Source organism: Osmia lignaria, unplaced genomic scaffold (assembly GCF_051020975.1).
Source record: "Osmia lignaria lignaria isolate PbOS001 unplaced genomic scaffold, iyOsmLign1 scaffold0135, whole genome shotgun sequence".
NCBI lineage: Eukaryota > Metazoa > Arthropoda > Insecta > Hymenoptera > Megachilidae > Osmia > Osmia lignaria.
Window position 1 is genome coordinate 147 of NW_027478276.1, and position 7,354 is coordinate 7,500.

The window sequence follows — 7,354 nt, forward strand, 5'->3', positions numbered from 1 at the left end:
TTGAGACTCAGCCCTATGCTTGGGGATTCGTCTTGTCGGTTAGACGAGGCCCCAGAGAGAGCAAGAGAGAGTAAAATGCGCACCGAGAGGAACGAGTGCGTATACGGAATACTGGAGGAGAAGAGATTTTGGAAAGAAAGAAATATAGAAATAATAGAGATGTATTTATAAATCATATATACGAATCTCGAAAAAAATTGTGAAATTGGTGAAGGTTGGATGTTATATTTCCGGCTTTTTGGCATTGATCATTTTTTTTTAAAAGTACGAAAAAAAAGCAATACGCGGCTGGAACTTTGAAAAATTTCGGGGCAAAGCAATACGCGCCTGGAACTTTGAAAAATTTCGGGGCAAAGCAATACGCCGCTGGAACTTTGAAAAATTTCGGGGCAAAGCAATACGCCGCTGGAACTTGGAAATAATTCATGGCGAAAAGAACACGATCGCGTGGAATACTAATATACAACCTAACCTTACCAGCGCGCGTAAATAATAAACGAATACAAGATTATTGCAATGAAATAATGTGAAATGCAAAAACATGTATTTTAATATTTTCGTCTCATCGGCTCTGTAAGGTTACTACATCTCCAAAAATATGAATAAAACCCTTGATCTACATTGATCGTGATGAAACTGTTTTTTTTTTTGGGAGACGTGTACGCTCCTTTTCATAAAGGAGACTATCTTATTGCGAAAGTCAAAATCGCACGCTCTCACGGCGATTTGCCCCCGTATACGCCTGGGCGTAAGCCCGTGCGTCGCCGACCTAGCGGCCTGCCGATCGGTATTTAGAGGGAGGCACTTTGAAAGCAACACGCCGTTGGAACTTTGAAAAATTTCGATGCGTCGCCAAAGTTCGTACTTTTCGATAAAATCTTCGTCCTATGATACATTTCGATCAAGAACTACATTGATCGTCATGAAACTGTTTTTTTTTTTGGGAGACGTGTACGCTCCTTTTCATAAAGGAGACTATCTTATTGCGAAAGTCAAAATCGCACGCTCTCACGGCGATTTGCCCCCGTATACGCCTGGGCGTAAGCCCGTGCGTCGCCGACCTAGCGGCCTGCCGATCGGTATTTAGAGGGAGGCACTTTGAAAGCAACACGCCGTTGGAACTTTGAAAAATTTCGATGCGTCGCCAAAGTTCGTACTTTTCGATAAAATCTTCGTCCTATGATACATTTCGATCAAGAACTACATTGATCGTCATGAAACTGTTTTTTTTTTTGGGAGACGTGTACGCTCCTTTTCATAAAGGAGACTATCTTATTGCGAAAGTCAAAATCGCACGCTCTCACGGCGATTTGCCCCCGTATACGCCTGGGCGTAAGCCCGTGCGTCGCCGACCTAGCGGCCTGCCGATCGGTATTTAGAGGGAGGCACTTTGAAAGCAACACGCCGTTGGAACTTTGAAAAATTTCGATGCGTCGCCAAAGTTCGTACTTTTCGATAAAATCTTCGTCCTATGATACATTTCGATCAAGAACTACATTGATCGTCATGAAACTGTTTTTTTTTTTGGGAGACGTGTACGCTCCTTTTCATAAAGGAGACTATCTTATTGCGAAAGTCAAAATCGCACGCTCTCACGGCGATTTGCCCCCGTATACGCCTGGGCGTAAGCCCGTGCGTCGCCGACCTAGCGGCCTGCCGATCGGTATTTAGAGGGAGGCACTTTGAAAGCAACACGCCGTTGGAACTTTGAAAAATTTCGATGCGTCGCCAAAGTTCGTACTTTTCGATAAAATCTTCGTCCTATGATACATTTCGATCAAGAACTACATTGATCGTCATGAAACTGTTTTTTTTTTTGGGAGACGTGTACGCTCCTTTTCATAAAGGAGACTATCTTATTGCGAAAGTCAAAATCGCACGCTCTCACGGCGATTTGCCCCCGTATACGCCTGGGCGTAAGCCCGTGCGTCGCCGACCTAGCGGCCTGCCGATCGGTATTTAGAGGGAGGCACTTTGAAAGCAACACGCCGTTGGAACGTTGAAAAATTTCGATGCGTCGCCAAAGTTCGTACTTTTCGATAAAATCTTCGTCCTATGATACATTTCGATCAAGAACTACATTGATCGTCATGAAACTGTTTTATTTTTTTGGGAGACGTGTACGCTCCTTTTCATAAAGGAGACTATCTTATTGCGAAAGTCAAAATCGCACGCTCTCACGGCGATTTGCCCCCGTATACGCCTGGGCGTAAGCCCGTGCGTCGCCGACCTAGCGGCCTGCCGATCGGTATTTAGAGGGAGGCACTTTGAAAGCAACACGCCGTTGGAACTTTGAAAAATTTCGATGCGTCGCCAAAGTTCGTACTTTTCGATAAAATCTTCGTCCTATGATACATTTCGATCAAGAACTACATTGATCGTCCATGAAACTGTTTTTTTTTTTTGGGAGACGTGTACGCTCCTTTTCATAAAGGAGACTATCTTATTGCGAAAGTCAAAATCGCACGCTCTCACGGCGATTTGCCCCCGTATACGCCTGGGCGTAAGCCCGTGCGTCGCCGACCCTAGCGGCCTGCCGATCGGTATTTAGAGGGAGGCACTTTGAAAGCAACACGCCGTTGGAACTTTGAAAAATTTCGATGCGTCGCCAAAGTTCGTACTTTTCGATCAAAATCTTCGTCCTATGATACATTTCGATCAAGAACTACATTGATCGTCATGAAACTGTTTTTTTTTTTGGGAGACGTGTACGCTCCTTTTCATAAAGGAGACTATCTTATTGCGAAAGTCAAAATCGCACGCTCTCACGGCGATTTGCCCCCGTATACGCCTGGGCGTAAGCCCGTGCGTCGCCGACCTAGCGGCCTGCCGATCGGTATTTAGAGGGAGGCACTTTGAAAGCAACACGCCGCTGGAACTTTGAAAATTTCGGGGCAAAGCAATACGCGGCTGGGACTTTGAAATATTTCGGAGCGCACCTAAAGTTCGTTATTTTGGCTAAACGGAGCGAAAATCTGCATTTATACCATCACGGACGTTAGTTCAATAGCGTTTAACGATCGATCCACGGTACAGAACGCAAAAATATGATTGTTAAAATTTTCGACTAATCGGTTCTAAGAGGCGAAGCAATACGCCGCTGGGACTTTGAAATATTTCGGAGCGCACCTAAAGTTCGTTATTTTGGCTAAACGGAGCGAAAATCTGCATTTATACCATCACGGACGTAGTTTAATAGCGTTTAACGATGGATCCACGGTACAGAATGCAAAAATATGAATGTTAAAATTTTCGACTAATCGGTTCTAAGAGGCGAAGCAATACGCCGCTGGGACTTTGAAATATTTCGGAGCGCACCTAAAGTTCGTTATTTTGGCTAAACGGAGGCGAAAATCTGCATTTATACCATCACGGACGTTAGTTTAATAGCGTTTAACGATGGATCCACGGTACAGAATGCAAAAATATGATTGTTAAAATTTTCGACTAATCGGTTCTAAGAGGCGAAGCAATACGCCGCTGGGACTTTGAAATATTTCGGAGCGCACCTAAAGTTCGTTATTTTGGCTAAACGGAGCGAAAATCTGCATTTATACCATCACGGACGTTAGTCCAATAGCGTTTAACGATCGATCCACGGTACAGAATGCAAAAATATGATTGTTAAAATTTTCGACTAATCGGTTCTAAGAGGCGAAGCAATACGCCGCTGGGACTTTGAAATATTTCGGAGCGCACCTAAAGTTCGTTATTTTGGCTAAACGGAGCGAAAATCTGCATTTATACCATCACGGACGTTAGTTCAATAGCGTTTAACGATCGATCCACGGTACAGAATGCAAAAATATGAATGTTAAAATTTTCGACTAATCGGTTCTAAGAGGCGAAGCAATACGCCGCTGGGACTTTGAAATATTTCGGAGCGCACCTAAAGTTCGTTATTTTGGCTAAACGGAGCGAAAATCTGCATTTATACCATCACGGACGTTAGTTTAATAGCGTTTAACGATGGATCCACGGTACAGAATGCAAAAATATGATTGTTAAAATTTTCGACTAATCGGTTCTAAGAGGCGAAGCAATACGCCGCTGGGACTTTGAAATATTTCGGAGCGCACCTAAAGTTCGTTATTTTGGCTAAACGGAGCGAAAATCTGCATTTATACCATAACGGACGTTAGTTCAATAGCGTTTAACGATCGATCCACGGTACAGAATGCGAAAATATGATTGTTAAAATTTTCGACTAATCGGTTCTAAGAGGCGAAGCAATACGCCGCTGGGACTTTGAAATATTTCGGAGCGCACCTAAAGTTCGTTATTTTGGCTAAACGGAGCGAAAATCTGCATTTATACCATCACGGACGTTAGTTCAATAGCGTTTAACGATCGATCCACGGTACAGAATGCAAAAATATGATTGTTAAAATTTTCGACTAATCGGTTCTAAGAGGCGAAGCAATACGCCGCTGGGACTTTGAAATATTTCGGAGCGCACCTAAAGTTCGTTATTTTGGCTAAACGGAGCGAAAATCTGCATTTATACCATCACGGACGTTAGTTTAATAGCGTTTAACGATGGATCCACGGTACAGAATGCAAAAATATGAATGTTAAAATTTTCGACTAATCGGTTCTAAGAGGCGAAGCAATACGCCGCTGGGACTTTGAAATATTTCGGAGCGCACCTAAAGTTCGTTATTTTGGCTAAACGGAGCGAAAATCTGCATTTATTCCATCACGGACGTTAGTTTAATAGCGTTTAACGATGGATCCACGGTACAGAATGCAAAAATATGATTGTTAAAATTTTCGACTAATCGGTTCTAAGAGGCGAAGCAATACGCCGCTGGGACTTTGAAATATTTCGGAGCGCACCTAAAGTTCGTTATTTTGGCTAAACGGAGCGAAAATCTGCATTTATACCATCACGGACGTTAGTCCAATAGCGTTTAACGATCGATCCACGGTACAGAATGCAAAAATATGATTGTTAAAATTTTCGACTAATCGGTTCTAAGAGGCGAAGCAATACGCCGCTGGGACTTTGAAATATTTCGGAGCGCACCTAAAGTTCGTTATTTTGGCTAAACGGAGCGAAAATCTGCATTTATACCATCACGGACGTTAGTTTAATAGCGTTTAACGATGGATCCACGGTACAGAATGCAAAAATATGATTGTTAAAATTTTCGACTAATCGGTTCTAAGAGGCGAAGCAATACGCCGCTGGGACTTTGAAATATTTCGGAGCGCACCTAAAGTTCGTTATTTTGGCTAAACGGAGTGAAAATCTGCATTTATACCATCACGGACGTTAGTTTAATAGCGTTTAACGATGGATCCACGGTACAGAATGCAAAAATATGATTGTTAAAATTTTCGACTAATCGGTTCTAAGAGGCGAAGCAATACGCCGCTGGGACTTTGAAATATTTCGGAGCGCACCTAAAGTTCGTTATTTTGGCTAAACGGAGCGAAAATCTGCATTTATACCATCACGGACGTTAGTTCAATAGCGTTTAACGATCGATCCACGGTACAGAATGCAAAAATATGATTGTTAAAATTTTCGACTAATCGGTTCTAAGAGGCGAAGCAATACGCCGCTGGGACTTTGAAATATTTCGGAGCGCACCTAAAGTTCGTTATTTTGGCTAAACGGAGCGAAAATCTGCATTTATACCATCACGGACGTTAGTTTAATAGCGTTTAACGATGGATCCACGGTACAGAATGCAAAAATATGATTGTTAAAATTTTCGACTAATCGGTTCTAAGAGGCGAAGCAATACGCCGCTGGGACTTTGAAATATTTCGGAGCGCACCTAAAGTTCGTTATTTTGGCTAAACGGAGCGAAAATCTGCATTTATACCATCACGGACGTTAGTTCAATAGCGTTTAACGATCGATCCACGGTACAGAATGCAAAAATATGATTGTTAAAATTTTCGACTAATCGGTTCTAAGAGGCGAAGCAATACGCCGCTGGGACTTTGAAATATTTCGGAGCGCACCTAAAGTTCGTTATTTTGGCTAAACGGAGCGAAAATCTGCATTTATACCATCACGGACGTTAGTTTAATAGCGTTTAACGATGGATCCACGGTACAGAATGCAAAAATATGATTGTTAAAATTTTCGACTAATCGGTTCTAAGAGGCGAAGCAATACGCCGCTGGGACTTTGAAATATTTCGGAGCGCACCTAAAGTTCGTTATTTTGGCTAAACGGAGCGAAAATCTGCATTTATACCATCACGGACGTTAGTTCAATAGCGTTTAACGATCGATCCACGGTACAGAATGCAAAAATATGATTGTTAAAATTTTCGACTAATCGGTTCTAAGAGGCGAAGCAATACGCCGCTGGGACTTTGAAATATTTCGGAGCGCACCTAAAGTTCGTTATTTTGGCTAAACGGAGCGAAAATCTGCATTTATACCATCACGGACGTTAGTTTAATAGCGTTTAACGATGGATCCACGGTACAGAATGCAAAAATATGAATGTTAAAATTTTCGACTAATCGGTTCTAAGAGGCGAAGCAATACGCCGCTGGGACTTTGAAATATTTCGGAGCGCACCTAAAGTTCGTTATTTTGGCTAAACGGAGCGAAAATCTGCATTTATACCATCACGGACGTTAGTTTAATAGCGTTTAACGATGGATCCACGGTACAGAATGCAAAAATATGATTGTTAAAATTTTCGACTAATCGGTTCTAAGAGGCGAAGCAATACGCCGCTGGGACTTTGAAATATTTCGGAGCGCACCTAAAGTTCGTTATTTTGGCTAAACGGAGCGAAAATCTGCATTTATACCATCACGGACGTTAGTCCAATAGCGTTTAACGATGGATCCACGGTACAGAATGCAAAAATATGATTGTTAAAATTTTCGACTAATCGGTTCTAAGAGGCGAAGCAATACGCCGCTGGGACTTTGAAATATTTCGGAGCGCACCTAAAGTTCGTTATTTTGGCTAAACGGAGCGAAAATCTGCATTTATACCATCACGGACGTTAGTTTAATAGCGTTTAACGATGGATCCACGGTACAGAATGCAAAAATATGATTGTTAAAATTTTCGACTAATCGGTTCTAAGAGGCGAAGCAATACGCCGCTGGGACTTTGAAATATTTCGGAGCGCACCTAAAGTTCGTTATTTTGGCTAAACGGAGCGAAAATCTGCATTTATACCATCACGGACGTTAGTTCAATAGCGTTTAACGATCGATCCACGGTACAGAATGCAAAAATATGATTGTTAAAATTTTCGACTAATCGGTTCTAAGAGGCGAAGCAATACGCCGCTGGGACTTTGAAATATTTCGGAGCGCACCTAAAGTTCGTTATTTTGGCTAAACGGAGCGAAAATCTGCATTTA